At 43.8% G+C, this 22,998-nt stretch overlaps 2 pseudogenes; one reads left to right on the plus strand and one right to left on the minus strand.

Moving 5' to 3' along the window:
- Nucleotides 1-3,682: 3,682 nt before the first annotated feature.
- Nucleotides 3,683-3,801, minus strand: LOC134964387 (5S ribosomal RNA; annotated as a pseudogene).
- Nucleotides 3,802-4,977: 1,176 nt separating this feature from the next.
- On the plus strand, nt 4,978-5,096 carry LOC134964363 (5S ribosomal RNA; annotated as a pseudogene).
- The last annotated feature ends 17,902 nt before the right edge of the window (nt 5,097-22,998 follow it).

The raw sequence follows: 22,998 nt of genomic DNA on the forward strand, positions 1-22,998 counted from the left end.
AGAGGGAAGACACAGAGAGCCGATGTAGGTATCAGAAATTAGAGTGATAAAGAGAAGAGAAAAAGAGAGAGGGTGGAGAGGGAGGAGGAGTAAGTAGTTATGGGAGAGATATGGGAGGGTTGTCGGCCAGGAGTTGGTGCCCGTACCAGGTGGTGCAATGAAAACTCTGCTTAATGGCTAATTTTGTTTGAATGGGCAACCTATTTATAAATCGTCCCCAGCATTGAAACAGCGTAGGAGTTAATATTTCCTTATTAAGGGATGTTTCCAGCCAATCCATCGTAAATAGGAAAAGCAGTCTAGAGGTAGCTATTGGCAGCATGGGGCTGTATTGGAGATCCATTGCTGAAGTATGGCTTTCCTACCCACCACCGAAAGAATCACAACCAATCTCGCATCCTGGGAGGGAAGGTCATGTTGATCAAGAACATAGCCAAAGAGAGCCAAGAGGCAGTGCTTTGGAAGCGCAAGCCCAACTTGGAAGTTACATAGAATTGTAGCTCAGCCCAGAATGTTTGGATATAGGGGCAATGCCAAAAGCAATGCCTAAAGTCAGCCAATGGTGCAGAGAATTTTATACATTTTGCCGAGTCAGACAAACCCATCAAATGACTCCTCTTTGGAGAGATATAGGCTCTATGTAAAATCTTATAGGATGTTTCCTGGTATAAACTAGCCGAGATAAGTTTAAGGTAAGCCGTAAAGCTATCCATCATGGTGTCGGGAGACATGGAAGGGATTTGGGAGGACCATTTCTGTACTTTAGCAAGATCAGTGGTGGGTATATGTTCTGTGCGTATGCGGGCATATATGGTCGAAATGGAGCAAGTCCCAGAGCGCAGAAGTACATCTAGGGAATTAACAAAGTCCGATGCACTGAGATGGGAAAGGACTGATTGTACGTAGTGTGAGGCCTGAAAGAAATAGAATTCATGGCGAGGGCTAACATCGTATTTGGTTAGTGTCTCCGCAAAAGTAAACATTTTCTTTCTAGAGTCGAGAAGGTTACCAATGCATGTGATACCCATGGCATGACAAGCAGTGAAAGGGAGGAGGGCCTGCCGCTTTTGAAAATGTAAGTTTCCAACTAAGGGGAGAAACAGTGAGTAAGTATGTTGTATTTTGAGAGATTTACGGGATAACCTCCACGTCGCAATAGTAGAGGCCAGGAGTGCATTGTCGAGGTGAGAAGATGACAGATCAGATTTGTTTGCATGTAGAATGAAACTAAGAAATAGGGGGGTACAGAGTTGGGAATCAATCAATGAATCGGTAAAGACTGACGTACCTCCGAGCCAGTCCGTAGCAAAACGAAGAAGGCAAGCTCGATTATATTGCTCTATATCTGGCAGATTTAGTCCCTCATTCTGCACTGTTTGGGATAATTTAAAGAAGCTTTTTCTGGGTCGTTTATTGGCCCAAATTAATTTAGAGATTGAGGAGTTGAGGAGAGACATATCAGACTTTGAGAGCATGATGGGTACCATCTGTAGCACATAGAGCAATTTGGGGAAACTAGCCATCTTAACAAGGCTACAGCGTCCCAACAAATTGAGGGGCAATGTTTGCCATAATGCCAGTTCCATCTGGATTTTAGTGAGAATAGGGTGGACGTTGTCAGAGTATAGTCAAGCGGGGTCAGAAGGAAGAAGGACTCTGAGATATGTGATATGAGTAAGGGCCCAACGAAATGGAAAAGGAAAGTCCCAACCCCTGGTTATGTGGGGAAACACGGCCAATGCTTCCGATTTGTCATAGTTGATAGAAAAACCGGCAAAGGAGGAGAAGCGTTCGATGGAGTTCTGTAACGCCGTAACAGATTGTCTCGGGTTAGAGGTAAAAAGTAGATGTCATCCGCAAACGCAATAAGTTTAATCTCCCTGTTACCAATTCTAATACCCCGAAAGGTAGATAAATTGAGGCTATACCATACAAAGGGCTCCAAGGCTATGTTAAAAAGGAGGGGAGAAATAGAGCATCCCTGTCTAGTCCCTCTCTCAAGGAGAAAGGGAGAAGAGGGAATGTTATTGACTACCACATGCGCAGATGGGCTAGCATAGAGGGATTCGACAAGGCCGCGAAAGGTCTCGCCAAATTGCTGATAAAGTAAGACTCTAGCAAGATGAGGCCAGGCAATCTGGTCAAAGGCATTTTCTGCATCAAGGTTAATCAGGATATTATCCGTGATATTGTTAGTACGTGAGTAAGTAATAGCCACTAAGGCAGTTCTAATACCCTGTACTGACTGTCTCTGTTTAAGAAAGCCCATCTGTGCAGGCGATATAATGCAGGAAAGATAGAGTTGCAATCTATTGGCCATCAGTTTTGTGAGAATTTTGAAATCCTGATTGAGGAGGGATATCGGCCTGTAAGATCCAGGTAGGGAAGGGTCTTTGCCAGGTTTCAGTATAACTGTTATCGTGGCCTCATTGAACCTAATTGGGGTTTGTTTGGACGTAAGAATATGATTGTAGAGAGATGTGAGAGTGGGAGCTATCTCATTACGTAGCATCTTGTAAAACTCAGCACCAAAGCCATCGGGGCCGGGGCTTTTATTATTCGGTAGAGTCTTAATGACATCAATGACCTCCTCGACCGTAATCGGACTATATAGAGAATCTCTCTCCTCCTGAGTCAGAACGGGGAGAGCAGCTTCCTCTAGAAAGGAATGATTGGCGTCTGGGTCATCCGGGCCTTTTGCATATAAAGAGTGGTAAAAGTTCGTAAATTCTGTGCAGATAAGTCGGTACTCAGTGTGCCTGAGCTATTGATTGCATTTACCAATGTACGAGATTTAGGACCCTTGATCAAATTGGCCAACAATTTGCCTGACTTATTGCCCCACCTGTGGAGTCTGTTTTGCTTGTAGTCGTAGAATATTTGGGCCCATTCCGTAAGGAAAGTGTCATAAATGAGTTTGGCCGAAAGATAAGCCTCTTTATGGGCAGAGGTGTCATGTTGGGTATATCTCCTGTATGCAGAGGTAAGAGTAGCACTTAAGGTCTGTAATTGGGAAGAAAACTTTTTCCGTTTGGCGTGGGTGTAGGACATAATGTGTCCTCTAAGGACAGCCTTGGCCGTCCCCCAAAAGATCGGCGAGTCTGAATTCTGATCATTATTGTCTAGATTGTAATTGACTTGCAATGGGAGGGAAAGAAGGCTCTTGTGTGGGCGCACTCTTGTATAAGGAAAATAAATTTTTCAGTAATGTATATTAGGAAATATTTAGAACATAACTTTTAATGATAATATTAAACCGTAATTAACCATCCAAAAGATCCATGAAAGAATAAAGAATTATAAAAATTTTTAAAATGTTTTGGTCTCTTAATTTCAAAGAATGTTCAGAAAGGTTGTAGACACTGAGTTGTCATACCCCCATTTCCCCTGACCAGTACAGAATTTCTGTATTAATAGGACCGAGGGGTGGTCAAACAAGATAATGTAGGGATGTCCAATTATCGTCACTTAGATTAAGTTAAATAATGATCAATGGTCACCAAAAAAATGATGAGTAATCACCTGAGTTATAAACAAATACCATATTTGTAGACAAAATTTGAGGCATTGAACTGCAATAAAGATGAAATGGCTAAACAAGGTAGTGGAGAAATGCTGGATAGGATTAGTGGTGATACTGCTGTTGGTGTCACTTTTCACATAGAGAGGGAAAATAATTCCTGCTCTACAACACCAGGTATTCACAGGTAGTCTCCTCTCCTGGTACTGACCCGGCCCAACGCTGTTTAGCTTGAAAGATGGGATGAGATCGGGCGCTGGCAGCGTGGTATGGTAGTAGAGATTTATGTGATCTGTACACAAATGAGAGTGCACCTATATAAGAAATTATAAAGTGGGAAATGATGAGAGAAAATAGAGAAGAAAGAATGAATAAGTAAAGTAAGTGAAAATCTGTTGATCTGCTTTCCACATTAGGCACGGTTCAACAGTTCCCACAAACGTGGTACCTTGCTCCGTGAATCGTGGATGAGAGTCCACGAAATAAGTTGGATAGTCTGGTGTGGAAAATTAGTAGCCTCAATGGGTGGACTAATGTGGCAAACTGGTTACTTCAATAGGAAAATGAAGCGGCCTAGCTGCAATTTGTATTATTACAGCGATATCACACAGAAGCTAAAGGTCCTATTGGTTATGAGACAAGAATCACTGGTGTCCTACCCTCTGATGAGGGTTGGACTTGAAACCTGTATCTGTGAAACGATTTATATCACAGAAAAAAATGGTTATTCAGGAGAAAATATATCACAGTACATAGATACATGATATTGTTTTAAGCAACAGCATTCAACCTGTAAATATATTCTCACATTATCAGAGAGAGAATACATAAATCACCATGAGTTGATGTAGAATGTTGTTATGGGCAACGGTATTAGGCTTATAAATTATTTACACAGCAGGATGATATATATATCTCTGCATATATCGTGTAAGCCAAGGTGTTGTCAAAATATAGATGCAGAAAACAATGCCTCTATTAGAAATAAGCTAGGGTGTCTACAATTATAGATAGTTCTGACAAAAAATATCTTAAGATAATAATAGTCATAGGAATTATGGTGTGAAGAATGATAATGTCCTGGCCTCAGTTGAGGACTGCGGTTCCGGCCCGTATCAGAGAGAAAAACCCATGTAGAAAAATTGGCTCTGATATGCAGTAAGTACAGATATGATTAAATATATCTCTAACTGAAATGTTGCTAGCTGTGGGACGCATCCACACAATAGAAGGGGCTTACGGATCTTCAAACCAGGTGAGCAGGTCAGAACTTCATCAGGTAAAAGAAGATGGTGCCATAAGGAAAATGTATGAGCGGACCCCCCGTGGAAAACGCGTTTCGCCCGTAAGGGCTTGTTCACTTCCGGGTTCAAGCCCTTACGGGCGAAACGCATTTTACACGGGGGGTCCGCTCATACATTTAGGTGCACTCTCATTGGTGTACAGACCACATAAATCTCTACTACCATACCACGCTGCCAGCGCCCGATCTGGTCCGATCTTGGAAGCTAAACAGCGTTGGGGCGGGTAAGTACCAGGAGAGGAGAATACCTGTGAATACCTGGTGTTGTAGAGCAGGAATGAATTTCCCTCTCTATGTGAAAAGGGACACCAACAGCAGTATCACCACTAATCCTATCCAGCATTTCTCCACTACCTCGTTTAGCCATTTCATCTTTATTGCCGTACAATGCCTCAAATTTTGTCTACAAATATGGTATATGTTTATAACTCAGGTGTTTACTCATCATTTTTTTTGTGACCATTGATCATTATTTAACTTAATCTAAGTGACGATAATTGGACATCCCTACATTATCTTGTTTGACCACCCCTCGGTCCTATTAATACAGAAATTCTGTACTGGTCAGGGGAAATGGGGGTATGACAACTCAGTGTCTACAACCTTTCCGAACATTCTTTGAAATTAAGAGAACAGATCATTTAAAAAAAATTTATAATTCTTTATTCTTTCATGGATCTTTTGGATGGTTAATTACGGTTTAATATTATCATTAAAAGTTATGTTCTAAATATTTCCTAATATACATTACTGAAAAATTTATTTTCCTTGTACAAGAGTGCGCCCACACAAAAGCCTTCTTTCCCGCCCATTGCAAGCCTGTGTACTTTCTGGCTCTGGGCGCACCACCAACTAGGACAGCATATAATAAGAGAAAATTGTGAATATTTCTCTCCTTCCCACTAACAAGGGTAACTCACTGTCCAATTTTGGTTCCTTCTCTATAAACGTTATTACATATAATGTGACCAGTGCCCGATCGCCCTGTGTCTTGTCATAGATTGTAATTGAGCCAGGACTGCTTGAGATGGAGAAGAAAGTCAGTGGAGTGGCATAGATAGGCAGGGAACTGCCATCTTGGGGCACTACGGTGGGACATGTTTAAGTGAATGTGAAGAGATATGGGGGCATGATCGGAAATAATAATATTGGTCAATGGAGGTGCGGGTAACCTTGGGGAGAAGATCAGCGGAAATGAAAATATAGTTAATTCTAGAGTGAGAAGAATGAGGATGGGAACAGAAGGAGAAGTCTTTCTGAGTGGGATGGAGTACCTGCCAGTGGTCTAGAAGATTTAGCTGGATGCAGAAGGAGGAAAGCAGGTGAGTAAGAGGTGGAGCAGTGGTGGCACTTACCCCAAATCTATCCATTGATGAGTCGACAACCAAGTTGAAGTCCACGCCGACAATCAAATTCTGACCACCCCAGGAAAAAAGGGTCGATAAAAGATCTGCAAAGAAAGAATCAGGTAAGGTATTGGGTGCAGAGAGTTTAAGAAGGGTATAGACAGTATTACGGATACATACCTCTACTAGCAAAAACCTACCCTCTAAGTATTGAATGTTGTAAATCGGTGTGGAAAAGGATTGCCACCCCTCTAGATTTAGAGTGGTAAGGAGATGATATACATTCACCAATCCACAGGACACGCACGGTGTGTCTAGGGTCGTCTAACCAGTGCGTCTCTTGAAGGAATGTAACATGAGGAGACATACGTTTCAGGTGAGATATCACCTTTTTCCTCTTAACCGGGTGGTAAAGGCCCTCTACATTCCAGGAGACAAAGCGGAGCAGTGTAGTATTTGGATCACCATCTACATGAGACTGTGGGTGGGTGTCGGATGACACATTAACCCACCCTACCGGGAAAAAGACTATCAGAAAAGTGTAGAAGATAATATAGGGTCCCACTCCATCCCAGCGAGCGGGGGGGGGGGGAGTCCCCCAGTGGGGGGAAGGGGTCCCGGCCTAGGCAGACATAACTAACAAAACAGACAAACAACAATAAAAACATCAACAAACAGCAAGAAAAACAGTTAACAGGTATGAATGTGTAGTAATCACAAACACACTCCGGGCAGTCTGCATGTGAGACCCGAGCACAGACTCGGGCAGTGTTAAGCTACCAGCAGGCAGAGTCATATAATAATCAAGTAGTAGGTAAGGAGAAATGTAGCTTGGCCTCCTCTGAATCCTCAAAGAATCTTGGCCTACCATCTTCAAAGACTCTGAGGCGTGCTGGGTAAAGCAAAGAGAACTTGACCTTTGTGTCACAAAGGGATGCTTGAAAATGGGAACAAATTCCCTGCGCTTCATGGCCACCAATGCTGAGAAGTCCTGAAAAATGAGGAGGCGGTCACCATTGACGACAGACTGGCACTCTTGCGATAGTGGTCAAGAAGTCTTGCTTTGTCCGCGTAATTCAGGACTCTCATTATAACCGGGCGTGGGCGCCCAGAAGAATTTTTCCATTCCGGCCCCAACCTATGGGCTCTTTCGATGACGAGAGGGACATCCTTTAGATTCATAGACAGCTGTTCTGGGATACCCGATGAGAGGAGGTCCAGGAGCTCATGGCCTTTTATCGATTCTGGGATACCGATGACTCGTAAATTATTATGCCTGCTGCGATTTTAAAGGTCATCGAGTTTCTCCGAGAGGTCCGAGACCTTCAGTTGTATGGCTCGCAAGGAGCGTTGAGCTTCTCCCAGATCATCTTCTAGGGCCGATATCCTTAATTCCACTTCGTCAAGGCGAGTGGAGTGTTGACTAAGCAAGGTCGATGAGGACTCTTTAATGCCCACCAACTTCTCATCTAAAAGTTGCCCTAATACCGCTAGCAGGTCTATATGCTTCATTTTAGGCTGTTTAACAGGTGGTCTAGATTTGCGAGAGCTCCGGGAAAGTGAGCGTGTAGTTGAGTGATCAAAGTCAGATGATTCGCCACAGGGAGTATCTTCTCGAGATTGCTGAGTAATGCCTGTGGACATCACGGGCAGAGGTATCAGGAACTTTTCCATGAAGGGGTACCCAAGAGGTGAGGCGACGGCAAACCGTAGAGGCTCCAGATAGTAAAGGATGTAGCGGGTCTCACATGCTAGCCGTTTATTTGCAGCATAGCCACATTTTAGTCACGGCAGTCACAGAGTGAAAAAACATTAAATAAAATAAAGTGTCCCCTGCCGGGGTCAGGTAGGTCTCATGAGGGGATTGAGAAGCCAGCAAGGGTAGGTGGGGAGTAGCACTGGGTTCCAGCGGAAAAAATATGCAGGAGAGTTTGTTGCTGTGGCCAGCGGGGGACACCCAGCTAAGGCATGGGCAGACTGTGCAGTGCACAGCGGTGGTTTCTCTGTTTCTGGATACACTAGGTAGGCGATTGCATAGGGGGAGAGGCGGAAGATGGCCGCCAGACCGTGTGGTGAAGGGGTCAAGGAAATATCTCCCACGGCAGCAATCAGGTCCCATCCACAGGGTCAGCGGGCACAGGACAGGTGAATCCGGCCAGTCATGAGGGGAGGCAGGTGTGGCAGGAGGGCCCGCAGGCCAGTGTGAGAGCAAGCAGCGTGTACCTGTGAGGAGCTGTGCAGCAGGTAGCAGCGGTGTCTTCTCCGCCTGCACAGTGTTGTTACACAGTGGCCGGGTGATCCCCGGGTTCGGCAGCAGGTCCGGAAGAGCCCCCTCTGGCAGCAGGAGCAGGGATCCCTCTGTGGGGCCAGCAGTAGCAGACTGAACAGAGCCGTCCAGCTAGGTGAGGTGAGGGAGATCCACCAGCCGCCATCACGGTCTTTCTCGCAGCACGGTGGGTTGGTGCCAGCACCTCAGCCTCGGCTGCAGGAGGAGGCTGAAGTGGCTAACAGCGGTGCTGTGTAGCGGGCCAAGCGGGGCCGTCCAGGTGCACAGCGGGGGGCAGAGATAGTCAGTGCGCCGAAGTCACGGCTCGCCCGGATGGACGACGGGCCAATGCCAAAATCGAGGCCCCGGCTTCAGCGTGGGGACCAGGCCGCCATACATGGGAGCCTCCACAGCGCTCCCCAATTTCGCGGCTCTGGTCAGACAGCAACAGGGGGGTAGAAGAAGGCTTAAGGGAGAGGGACACAGTGAAGGAGCGGGTCTAGGCAGTCCAGGAGAGCAGGATAGATGTTATAAAAGCAGGAGCTCTAGAAGGCTGCGACTGCTCTCCCCCGGTGCCAGGCCACGCCCTTTTCCAGAGTTTTCATAATTTTATCATTTTCTTTATTAAATTGAGTTATAAATGTGCGGCCTCCTCTGTTGTCCATCTCTTTCTTTGGTTTAACTGACAGCAGGTCGTGCCTATATTAATTGTATGCTTGTGCTTCGGTTTCTCTAAGTTCATTTCGATCATATCCTCTCTCCAAAAATTTTCATATAGTTTTTCTGACTGGTCCCAAAACTTTTCGGAGTTATTGCAGTTTTAGGAATTCTCAAAAATTGTGCAAAGGGAACATTGTTCTTTAAGATTCGTAGGTGACAGCTATCGGCCGGAATAAAACTGTGTGCATCTGTCTCTTTGAAAAACGTTGATGTTATAATTTTGTCGTTGTTATAACCCTCCAGTTTTAAATCAAGGTAGTCAATGATGTTAGTGTAACTTTTATAGGTGAATTTTAAGTTATAATCATTCTTATTGATGTGGTCATGAATTGCTCAATGCTCACATTATTTCCTTTCCATATAAAAATCAAACCGTCAATGTATCGTCGACAATACTTGATATTAGGATTTTCAAATGTAGAACCATATATATATATATATATATATATATATATATATACACTGCTCAAAAAAATAAAGGGAACACTTAAACAACACAATGTAACTCCAAGTCAATCACACTTCGGTGAAATCAAACTGTCCACTTAGGAAGCAGCACTGATTGACAATCAATTTCACATACTGTTGTGCAAATGGAATAGACAACAGGTGGAAATTATAGGCAATTAGCAAGACACCCCCAATAAAGGAGTTGTTCTGCAGGTGGTGACCACAGACCACTTCTCAGCTCCTATGCTTTCTGGCTGATATTTTGATCACTTTTGAAAGCTGGTGGTGCTTTCACTCTAGTGGTAGTATGAGACGGAGTCTACAACCCACACAAGTGGCTCAGGTAGTGCAGCTCATCCAGGATGGCACATCAATGCGAGCTGTGGCAAGAAGGTTTGCTGTGTCCGTCAGCGTAGAGTCCAGAGCATGGAGGCGCTACAAGGAGACAGGCCAGTACATCAGGAGACATGGAGGAGGCAGTAGGAGGGCAACAAACCAGCAGCAGTACCGCTACCTCCGCCTTTGTGCAAGGAGGAACAGGAGGAGCATTGCCAGAGCCCTGCAAAATGACCTCCAGCAAGCCACAAATGTGCATGTGTCTACTCAAATGATCAGAAAAAGACTCCATGAGGGTGCTATGAAGGCCCGACACCATGCAGGACATGATTGGCAAATTCGCCACTGGCGCCCTGTGCTCTTCACAGATGAAAGCAGCTTCTCACTGAGCACATGTGACAGACGTGACAGAGTCTGGAGATGCAAAGGAGAACGTTCTGCTGCCTGCAACATCCTCCAGCATGACCGGTTTGGCAGTGGGTCAGTAATGGTGTGGGGTAGCATTTCTTTGGGGGGCCGCACAGCCCTCCATGTGCTCGCCAGAGGTAGCCTGACTGCCATTAGGTACCGAGATGAGATCCTCAGACCCCTTGTGAGACCATATGCTGGTGCGGTTGGCCCTGGGTTCCTCCGAATGAAAGACAATCCTAGACCTCATGTGACTGGAGTGTGTCAGCAGTTCCTGCAAGATGAAGGCATTGATGCTATGGACTGGCCCACCCGTTCCCCAGACCTGAATCCAATTGAGCACATCTGGGACATCATGTCTCGCTCCATCCACCAATGCCACATTGCACCACAGACTGTCCAGGAGATGGCGGATGCTTTAGTCCAGGTCTGGGAGGAGATCCCTCAGGAGACCATCTGCCACCTCATCAGGAGCATGCCCAGGCATTGTAGGGAGGTCATACAGGCACGTGGAGGCCACACACACTACTGAGCCTCATTTTGACTTGTCTTAAGGACATTACATCAAAGTTGGATCAGCCTGTAGCGTGTTTTTCCACTTTAATTTTGAGTGTGACTCCAAATCCAGACCTCTATGGGTTAATAAATTTGATTTCCATTGATAATTTTTGTGTGATTTTGTTGTCAGCACATTCAACTATGTAAAGAACAAAGTATTTAATAAGAATATTTCATTCATTCAGATCTAGGATGTGTTATTTTAGTGTTAGCGGTCCCGTTTTTTAAGAAAAAACAAATTTTCTAATTTAAAAAAGTTGTGGGTCAATATAAATTCAATACTTTCTAACAAGAAAGCTTTCATATCATCTTGAATTTTTTAATCTTCATGGAGAATGTTTTTTAACTGCTTCCAAACCCTTGGTGTTAGGAATGAAGGAATATAGTGCCTGGACGCCTATAGTTAACCACACATATTCAGGATCCCAATTAATGTCCTGAAGGTCCCTTGACAAAGACGTAGATTCTTTTAGTTATGATCTTAAACCTTTTACATAGACCTGCAACTTTAAATCCACATAGTGGGATAAATTGGCCGTAAGGGACTCAATCCCTGAGATAATGGGGTATATTTACTAAGGTTCCGATTTTGACCGAGATGCCCTTTTTTCTTCAAAGTGTCATTTCGGTAATTTACTAAGCAAAAATCTCAGCAGTGATGAGGCCATTCGTAATATTTTGGAAGTCTTAGGAAAAAATCACGAATCAATACACCATCGGTCAAATACGCCTGCAATTTGGTAGAAATCGGTAATTTATTAAAAAGTGCAAATCACAAACACTGCCGACAATAGCCAAACACTGCCGTGCAGAAATACAATTCGTGGAAAAGTGCTAAAAAAAAAACAGACCTGCTTTTTTATCCCGTGTTTGGATAGGCATGCAGGGATCCATGAGATCCGTGCATGTTTATCAGTGGGAAGGGGATGGGAAAGTGTTTATTTTTTGATAAAAAATTGCGTGGGGTCCCCCCTCCTAAGCCAAACCAGCCTCGGGCTCTTTGAGCCGGTCCTGGTTGCAAAAATATGGGGGGAAAAATGATAGAGGTTCCCCCATATTTAAACAACCAGCACCGGGCTCTGCACCTGGTCCTGGTTCCAAAAATACGGGGGACAAAAAGCGTAGGGGTCCCCCGTATTTCTGAAACCAGCACCGGGCTCCACTAGCCAGATACATAATGCCACAGCCGGGGGACACTTTTATATAGCTCCCGGCGGCCCTGGCATTACATAACCAACTAGTCACCCCTGGCCAGGGTACCCTTGAGGAGTGGGGACCCCTTCAATCAAGGGGTCCCCCCCCTCCAGCCACCCAAGGACCAGGGGTGAAGCCCAAGGCTGTCCCCCCATCCAAGGGCTGCGGATGGGAGGCTGATAGCCATTGTGTAAAAAAATGAATATTGTTTTTAGTAGCAGTACTACAAGTCCCAGCAAGCCTCCCCCGCAAGCTGGTACTTGGAGAACCACAAGTACCAGCATGCAGAGGAAAACCGGGCCCGCTGGTACCTGTAGTACTACTACTAAAAAAATACCCCAATAAAAACATAAGACACACACCTTGAAAGTATTACTTTAATGCATACATACACACCTCCATATACACATACTTACCTTATGTTCACACGAGGGTCGGTCCTCTTCTCCATGTAGAATCCATGGTGTACCTGTGGAAAAAATTATACTCACAAAATCCAGGGTAGAAGGCTCTTCTTCTTGTAATCCATTTGTAATCCAGGTACTTGTCAAAATAAAAAAATGGACACCCAACCTCGCACTGAAAGGGGACCCATGTTTTCACATGGGACCCCTTTCCCCGAATGCCAGAAACCCCCTCTGACTTATGTCTAAGAGGGTTCCATCAGCCAATCAGGGAACGCCACGTTGTGGCATCCTCCTGATTGGCTGTGTGCTCCTGTACTGTATGACAGGCAGCACACGGCAGTGTTACAATGTAGCGCCTATGCGCTCCATTGTAACCAATGGTGGGAACTTTGTGGTCAGCGGTGAGGTTACTTTCGGTCACCCGCTGACCACAAAGTTCCCACCATTGGTTACAATGGAGCGCATAGGCGCTACATTGTAACACTGCCGTGTGCCGCCTGTCATACAGTACAGGAGCACACAGCCGATCAGGAGGATGCCACAACGTGGCGTTTCCTGATTGGCTGATGGAACCCTCTTAGACATAAGTCAGAGGGGGTTTCTGGCATTCGGGGAAAGGGGTCCCATGTGAAAACATGGGTCCCCTTTCAGTGCGAGGTCGGGTGTCCGTTTTTTTATTTTGACAAGTACCTGGATTACAAATGGATTACAAGAAGAAGAGCCTTCTACCCTGGATTTTGTGAGTATATTTTTTTCCACAGGTACCCCATGGATTCTACATGGAGAAGAGGACCGACCCTCGTGTGAACATAAGGTAAGTATGTGTATATGGAGGTGTGTATGTATGCATTAAAGTTATACTTTCAAGGTGTGTGTCTTATGTTTTTATTGGGGTATTTTTTTAGTAGTAGTACTACAGGTACCAGCGGGCCCGGTTTTCCTCCGCATGCTGGTACTTGTGGTTCTCCAAGTACCAGCTTGCGGGGGAGGCTTGCTGGGACTTGTAGTACTGCTACTAAAAACAATATTAATTTTTTTACACAACGGCTATCAGCCTCCCATCCGCAGCCCTTGGATGGGGGGGACAGCCTCGAGCTTCACCCCTAGTCCTTGGGTGGCTGGAGGGGGGGACCCCTTGATTGAAGGGGTCCCCACTCCTCCAGGGTACCCCGGCCAGGGATGACTAGTTGGTTATGTAATGCCAGGGCCGCCGGGAGCTATATAAAAGTGTCCCCCGGCTGTGGCATTATGTATCTGGCTAGTGGAGCCCGGTGCTGGTTTCAGAAATACGGGGGACCCCTACGCTTTTTGTCCCCCATATTTTTGGAACCAAGACCAGGCGCAGAGCCCGGTGCTGGTTGTTTAAATATGGGGGAACCTCTATCATTTTATTTCCCATATTTTTGCAACCAGGATCGGCTCAAAGAGCCCGAGGCTGGTTTGGCTTAGGAGGGGGAACCCCACGCAATTTTTTTTTAAATTTTAACCATATTTTTTTTTTTTACATGGTGCACAATGAAGCACAGCACGGATCTCTCAGATCCGGCCGAGATTCATTGTATTAAAGTCGGCAGTGTTTTACAAGTCACTCACACTGCCTAAAAAAACGAATGACATCGACATCGGTAAAACCGAAAATGCAGAATATGGCAGCTTAGTAAATTAGTCGTACTAAATTCAAAAAGTTGCATATTTACACTTTCGATGTCATTCGTGATTGAACTTTGACCTCAAACTGGAAAATACGATTTTTTAGTAAATATACCCCAATGTGTCCACCAAAATCTTCTTATTTTTTGCCTAATATCAAGCAATATCGACGCTACATTGATGATTTGATTTTGATATGGAAAGGAAACAATGTGAGCATTGAGCAATTCATGAGGCACATCAAAAAGATTGATTATAACTTCAAATTCACCTATAAAAGTCATACAAACATCATTGACTACCTTGATTTAAAACTGGAGGGTAATAACAATGACAAAATTATAACATCAACGTTTTTCAAAGAGAGAGATGCATACAGTTTTATTCCGGCTGATAGCTGTCACCTACGAATCTTAAAGAACAATGTTCCCTTTGCACAATTTTTGAAAATTCATAAAAACTGCAATAACTCCGAAAAGTTTTGGGACCAGTCATAAAATCTATATGAAAGATTTTTGGAGAGAGGATATGATCGAAATGAAGCCCACATACAAACATACAATAAAAATAGGCCTGACCTGCTGTAAAACCAAAGAAAGAGATGGACAACAGAGGAGGTCGCCCATTTATAACTCAGTTTATTAAAGAAAATTATAAAATTAAGAAATCACTGGAAAAACATTGGAGGATTCTATTAAAGGACCCAATATTGGGTCCAACACTCCTGGAGAAACCTGCAGTTATAAATAGAAAAGCAAAAAATCTTAAGAATATTTTAGCCCCAAGTGAACTTTGCTCCGAAAACAGAATAATAGATTAATATTAAGAAAAAAAAGAAGCATGTAAAGTTGAATTAATTGTTTAAAATCAATATAAAAAATACATATAGAATGGTAATAAGGCTGGTGTAACACAATGCAGTCCGGAGGATAAGTTTGTGCACTAGGATTTTGAAGTACTACCTACTTGGTATTGACCATAGAATTTGTTAGGAATATTGATGGAACACAATGCGATCCATTAGAGGAGTACATCTACGGAAGCAATTACCACTTATGTGACCGCTTCCATTGATCATGTAATTATGCTGGAAGTAGGAAATGATAGTTGCTAGTGGAACACAAAGCATTCCAGGAGAGGGGCATGTGCGTGTGAGCACTGCTCATGTGATAACAGCCCATGTGATCGGCTAAGTCCAGCATCCAGGAAATGATAGTTCGTTGGTGGAATGCAAACGTTCTAGGAAAGGTGTGCATGCGCATGAGCACCACTCACGTGACCATGTTCCATGTGATCGGCTAGGTCTAGAGCAATGCGTTCCACATTTAGGGGCGCATGCGCGGGAATATGTTCGGCTAGGGGATGCTGATTTCTGAAAAAGAGGTTTGGCACGCATTCAGGAAGCAATGGCCGTCACTCCTGAAATTAATAATTAGGTAATTAACCTCTGAATATGCCTGCAACAAATCTATAAATACCTTGTTTTAAAATATTCTTATTGTACATTATTATCCCTATTAGATTCATTTAAAGAGGACAGTTTTTCATGTTTATAAATGACGTATGTTGGGTTTATTCAGTTAAACCATTGCCAGGAAGTGATGTAATGATAGGGTAAAATAAAAAGGACAAACTGGGCTCACTAGGTTCATTCAGAGCCAGGACAGCATTGGGATCAGAAGGATCAGTTTGCAGTTTAACCAGTAAGTAAATTTATTCACAGTTATTTCACAGTAGAATTTTCACAATAGTTTGTCACTTTGATACACTGAAAAAGACTCTAATTAGATAAGATTTTCTAGAGATATAATTATATACTTAAAAAACACGTTTAATTATGATGTTCACATTGCACTAAATTAATTGTAAAAAAAATGTGTTATTATAAAGAACTTTCTGTCAATAAGAATTTTGGAGTTTTACATTTCCCTGATACTTTGGATACCACTTTTAGGCTTTAATGTGAGTATTAGAATAAATAAAATAAATTAAATGTAATAATAAATGGTTAAACATTTGGGAGTAATCAACTATTCTATGTCTACAGATTTATCGGTTTTATGGGAACCTTCCTTCCCTAAAATTTACAGCTAAGACATCTCTCTTACGCCTCGAAAGTAAGTTATGGATATGTTTAATTGACTAGTATTAATTGCGACCTTGTAACCTTATGTTATATACATATGAGTTTTATTATGTAAGATACCAATGCTAATGTTCTTTAATGATAAAATATGGACGAATATTGCTAAAATATGCATATCAGTGGTCTATAACGTGTCCCACCATTAATGTTTGATCAACACTGTCCTATGCTAAAAATATACTACAATATATTTGATTGGTTCAAAAATATACATTATATTTTATGATTGGTTTGAACCAATAGTGTTCCTAAGTAATTTGGTTCAAAATTGTTTTTAACATGTAGAAAATAGTTTTTTTTTCTCACATAATAGCTATTATCTCAACTGTATCACTCTTAAATTGTTTTTATGAACACTTGTACTTATTGTATGAAAATAGTGCGTTATTTCTGTTAGAGATACCCCTGAGGAAGTCTGTACAGATGAAATGTGTTGGGTGACTGTCTTAGACATAAGTGGGTGGACAGGCTGTCTTAGGAGCTCCCCCCTCTGTTTGGGGTGGACAGCATGTCCCTCTGATTCCATCTTACCCATGAATGTCAATACAAATGTAAGAGTTATTTTAAAGAAACATTAAGATCTTTCAATAAATCAATTGAAAAAAGATATGGACTAACATGTGATTTGCTGTTGGGTGACATTCGTGTGAGGGTTTAGGAACATCAGTCCCTCTTGTGGTTAATCATCATTTAGAAGGACGACTCTTTGAAAAGATTTTTTTTGTTTTTTATATATATATATATAAATATATATATATATATATATATATATATATATATATATATATATATATATAGAGAGAGAGAGAGAGAGAGAGGTTTGTGAAGGCGGCACTCACAGGTAAATAATCAGACATAGTCCATATATAATTTCTACATTTCGGTTTTATTAAAGAAAACCCGTCATCAGGAATATATGTTTTTGTTTTTTAATTTATTTATTGGGTTTTTCATAGAAAGATATAAAAAACAATACAGTACAGAGTAACATATGCAAAGTACAGAAATGGAAGCTGAGAGTAAGGCAAGACATCAAAGATTACCATTAACGCAGTGGACAGAAAAAAAATAATAGAGAAACATTTCCAATATCACAGCATGGCAATAGTATTATACAATAGCATGAGGCCGAACCCAGAGCCAAGTACCAGCAAGATTGTATATGGTTATATAAAGTAAAATAATACAACAATAGAAGGAAAGAAAGAGCAGAACAACAAAGACATGGGTACAAACCAAGAGGGAAGGAGGGGGGGGGGGGGGTTGCAGATGCCAAAAGAAAGATCCAACAACGTTATTAAGGCACACACATAGTGAGCAAAGGGTTCAATTGCATCTGGGACAAGGGATTGAGAGTAGCATTAATAATAATAAGGATAATAATAGGAATAATCAAAATAATAATACCACCAATATCATTAATATTATCTAGGGGTTAAATTACACCCATCACTCAACAGGAATACATAGCTTGCTATAGGAATCCCAGCTGAGGGAGTTAAATAATTTCAACACGTGGAGTTGTGGGGGCGGAAGAGAGTCTATGTACGGACCCCATTTCTTGTAGAAATGTAAAGCGTTACAATCCAGATCAGGGAGTGTGGACTGTCGTTCAAAATACAGTGTAGTAGTGAGGAGGGACTTAAGGTTACCTAGGGAGGGGGAGGTTCTATATATCCAGTGGCTTAGAATCAACTTCTTCCCTAAGGTCAATAATACATATAAAAATGGAATACAGTGATTCTGGGAGGGGGGCAGGCACCATGATATAGAATTAATGCCAAGGAGTGCCACCGGGTCAATGGGGAAAGAAATCTTGAAAGTAAATTTTAAATACCACAACACCTTGTCAGTAGAGACCATATATTTGCGTTGACCTGGGGCAATATAAGCCAAGTGGAGAAATTTAAAGTGGACTTCCTGAAGCTGGGCAGAAAGCAAGGCCTTCAGGACAGAAGGAAGGGGGGAAAGGAAACACTCCACCGAAGGGGCCCAGGACCACTCACTAGACCATTTAGATAACATGGGGGGCCAGAGAGCAGCAGGCTTATAAGGTATAACATCCTGGTATAACCAGCTGATTTTATAGGAAAAGGTTGGTAACGTTAATAACAGAGGGGACCAAGGATCACTCCTCCGCTCGTGCACGGGAGGGATGGGGAGAGATTGCACAAAGTGACAGACCTGGAGGAACATAAAAAAATCAGATGAAAGCACACCGTGTCTCTCGGCTAGATCCGCAAATGACACTATATGGCCACCCGGGTCAAAGACGTCACGGATAAGGGCAATACTCTTAGCCTTCCACGAGAGAAATTTGATATGATCAAATGGTGGGGTGAAGCAGGGGTTTCCACACAGGGGAATAAAAAGGGGAATATTCGGGTTACGGCCCAGGGCTGTGTTAATGGCCCACCACGAGCGGAAGACATCCCAAAAAAGAATATTGGAGCGTGCCAAAGTCGTGAGTAAGGTTTTCGGGGTATGTAGCAGAGCCCTGAGTCCTGAGGGCCTGCTCCATCTCATAATTCACATATGAAGAAGTATTGAGTAGCCAGTCTGAGATATACCTAAAGTTCACAGCCTGGAAGAATGCCAAGAGGTCAGGGACGGCCAGACCACCCTGGCTGCGGGGGAGTATAAGTTTAGAGAGAGAGATCCGCGAACTCTTGTTGTTCCATAAAAATTTAGAGAACATCCGGTCATAAAGCAATACATTTTTACCGGGTAGTTGGGTAGGTATCATCTGAAGAAGGTAAGAGATTTTGGGGAACACAATGCTTTTCAAAATGGCCACTCTGCCTAACAAAGATACAGGGAGAGAGGACCAAGTGGAAAGCAGCTGGGACACTTTGTTAAAAACAGACGTATAATTAACTGAATACAGATCCGAGATATTCACCGGAATGTATATGCCTAAATATTTGAGTTTAGAGGTGTTCAATTTGAATTGAGTAAGGATAGGCGAGGAGGGGTGCTTGGAAGCAGTCGGAGTAAGTGGAAAGAGCTAAGACTTGGAGGTATTGATGCGACATCCTGCAAATGACCCAAAATCAGATATAACTTGCATGATCGGTGGGATAGAGGTCTCAGGCTGTGAAATGAAGAGAAGCATGTCATCTGCGAACAAACTCACACGGAGCTCATGTTCACGGATCAGCACACCAGAGTAGCCAGAAAGGTGACGTAATTTAATAGCTAGAGGTTCTATAGCGATAGCAAACAATAACGGGGAAAGGGGACATCCCTGTCTGGTCCCTCTGTGAAGGGGAATGGAAGTAGATAAGTAACCATTACACATAATGCGAGAAGAGGAGGGAGAATACAAATTGTGTAGCATACTGATTAGGTCCACCGGAAACCCAAACTTACCCAGCGTTGTGTACAGGTGGTCCCAGCTAACTAGGTCAAAGGCCTTCTCAGCATCTAACGAGAGGACATATTGGGGGTCAGGGTCTCCGTTGGAGTGCAACCAGCTAGCCGCTGCAAGAACCTTACGGATATTATTAGTGGAATGCCGACTAGATATGAAACCTGTTTGGTCAGGGTGGATAATGGACGGATAATGGACGGAAGCAGGCACTTCAGTCTCTCGGCAATGATTTTCGTAAATAATTTATAATCAATGTTAAGGAGAGAAATAGGGTGATATGAACCGAGGAGATGGGGATCCCTTCCAGGTTTGGGAAGAAGACGGACCAGCGCATCATTAAAATACAGAGGGAGAGAATAAGAGGTCAGAATTTCGTTGAATATTCGGGTCAGGGTGTCTACCAATTTAGGTAAAAGCATTCTATAGTATTCCCCAGAAAATCCGTCAGGCCCAGGGGCCTTCAAAGGTTTAAGATGCTTAATAGCATCCTCCACCTCCCGGGCAGTAACTGGAGAGCAGAGGCCCTCAGCCGCAGCCAGCTATATTTGAGGTAGGGAGACAGAGTCCCAGAAGGATGCCTTAGCATGCATATCAATAGGGGGTTGAAAGTAGATATCAGTATAAAATTCTGAGAGGAGCTGCGCCATGTCCACAGATTTAGTAGCTAGAAAATTGTCAGCGCGTTTAAGTGACTGAATCACTGAGGAAGGTACAGAACCCCTCAGAAGGTTGGAAAGGAGGCGGCCTGTCTTGTTGCCAAACCTGTAGAAATGGTGATTTTTGTGAAAGGTTTGGTGATCACCCATTATCGCTAATACAGCGATAAACTGAGACTTACAATCTAGGTATGATTTCTTCGAGGTGGGAGAAGGGTGCTGTTTAAAATATTGATAGGCTTCAGTCAAGCAACGTTGGGCAGTTTTAAATTCAGAAATAAATTGTTTCTTCTTCGAGGAGACATACTCCACAAGCCTACCACGGATAACCGCCTTTGAGGATTGCCAAAACAACACCACCTGGGTCCCCAAGCATTGTACAGAACTTTCACGCTCATTCCGGATTACTGGTCCTAACCAGCTGTATTATACTCACCTGTGACTTTTATTTGTTTCATCTCACCTTATATGACTTTTTATTTAATAAATACCCTCAAAGATATCTCCAGTTGTCCTGGTCACGCCTTCGGGCACTTACTGCTAATGTCTAACGCATGTCTAGGAGTCCACTCACTCCTCCTAAATTCCGGTACCCGTCAGCCCCTATAACTGAGGCTTCCAGTTACCTACACCAGACCTCAGTTGTGACAGTAAGCACTGACCTAATGGATCCGGTCAGAGACCAATTCCAAGGGAGAAGGCCCATGCAAGAACTGGCAGCCCGTCTCGAACATCAGGAGGCTGCACAGGTCCATGTTATCCGATGTCTCCAGGACCTCTCCTCCCATCTGGATGAAATTCAAGCTACCCTCCGTGGGTCAGGGGCGTCCAGTATGCCGACAGTAGTAGCTTCGGTGGTATCCCCACCCACCATACCCATTTCTCCTCCACGTCTCCACTTGCCGACACCTGCCAAATATGATGGATCCCCAAAAGCCTGCAGGGGTTTCCTAAACCAGTGCGAGATCCACTTTGAGTTGCAGCCCAGCAGTTTCCTACAGACCACACTAAAGTGGCGTACATCATCTCCCTACTCAGTGGTTCCGCCCTTGACTGGGCATCTAGCTATGGGAAAGATCAGATACCCTGCTGTCATCCTACTCTGACTTCGTGGCAACATTCAGACGAATTTTTGATGAGCCAGGTCGAGTGTCGTCAGCTTCTTCTGAGATCCTTCGGCTGCGTCAGGGGACAAGAACTGTCGGTAAGGTATCTAGTACAATTCCAGACGTTGGCATCTGAAGTCTCCAGGAATGAGGAAGCCCTCTATGCAGCGTTCTGGCAAGGCTTGTCTGAACGCATTAAAGATGAGCTCGCCACTAGAGACTTACCCTCGAAACTGAACAAGCTCATATCGCTCTGCACTAAAGATGACCTACGGTTCCGCAAAAGGGCTATGGAGCGAGGCAGATCAACAGTTCATAAGACTCCTTCAGCTCCTCCTCCTCGTCAGCCGTATCCATCTAAAGACGAACCTATGCAGATAGGTCATTCATGATTGTCTCCAGCAGAGCGCAGAAGACGTTTGTCCAACCGCCTGTGCCTATTCTGTGCTGCATCTTCCCACCTCATTAACGCTTGTCCCGAGCATCCGGGAAACTCCAAATCCTAGCCCGCCAAGGAGAGGGTCGGCTAGGAGTAATGTATGCCCCTCCGCCTTCAAGTGACTGCAACCTTTCAGTTTCTCTTCAAGTGACTCAGCGTACCAAGAATCTTATTGCCTTATTGGATTCTGGAGCAGCCAGAAACTTTATTACTGAAAGGTTCATTAAGCAGTGGTCTCTACCCACTGAGAGACTTTTATCTCCAATTTCTTTAACTGCCGTGGACGGCAGTAGGATTCCTGATGCAGTGATTACCTCCAAGACCCTACCTATCCGTCTGAAGGTAGGCGTCCTGCATACCGAGTTGATTTCCTTCCTGGTAATCCCAAGGGCCACTCATCCTGTGGTTCTAGGCCTCCCATGGCTTCATCTGCAAAATCCCCAAGTCGATTGGAAGACGACCCATATCCTGGCATGGGGTCCTTCCTGTTCCAAGACATGTCTACAGAAAGTGATTCCAGTTTGCAAGTCCTCCTCTAAATCTCCTGATGTTCCACCTTCTCCATATCAGGATTTCACTGATGTATTCAGCAAGTGTTCAGCTGATATTCTTCCTCCTCATAGATAATGGGATTGTCCTATCAATCTCATTCCAGGGAAAACTCCTCCTCGTGGATGCACGTATCCATTATCGTTGCCTGAAACCCACTCCATGGAGGAGTATATCAAGGAAATCTGGCTAAAGGATTCATCCGGCCTTCGTCTTCTCCAGCTGGTGCGGGCTTCTTCTTCGTGAAGAAGAAAGATGGTGGTCTGCGGCCTTGTATTGAGTACCGGGGTCTGAATAACATCACAGTGAAAAATCGATACACTCTGCCGCTTATCACCGAGCTGTTTGATCGTGTCAGTGGAGCCACTATCTTCACAAAGATATATCTGAGGGGTGCTTATAATCTCATCCGTATCCAAAAGGGTGATGAGTGGAAGACCACTTTCAACACCCGTGATGGACATTACGAGTACCTCGTCATGCCAAAGGTTCCTAGGGTTTGCTAATTACTACAGGAAATTTATTCGAGACTTTTCCACCATCGTAGCGCCTATTACGGCTCTTACCAAAA

This window comes from Pseudophryne corroboree, chromosome 9 (assembly GCF_028390025.1).
Source record: "Pseudophryne corroboree isolate aPseCor3 chromosome 9, aPseCor3.hap2, whole genome shotgun sequence".
NCBI lineage: Eukaryota > Metazoa > Chordata > Amphibia > Anura > Myobatrachidae > Pseudophryne > Pseudophryne corroboree.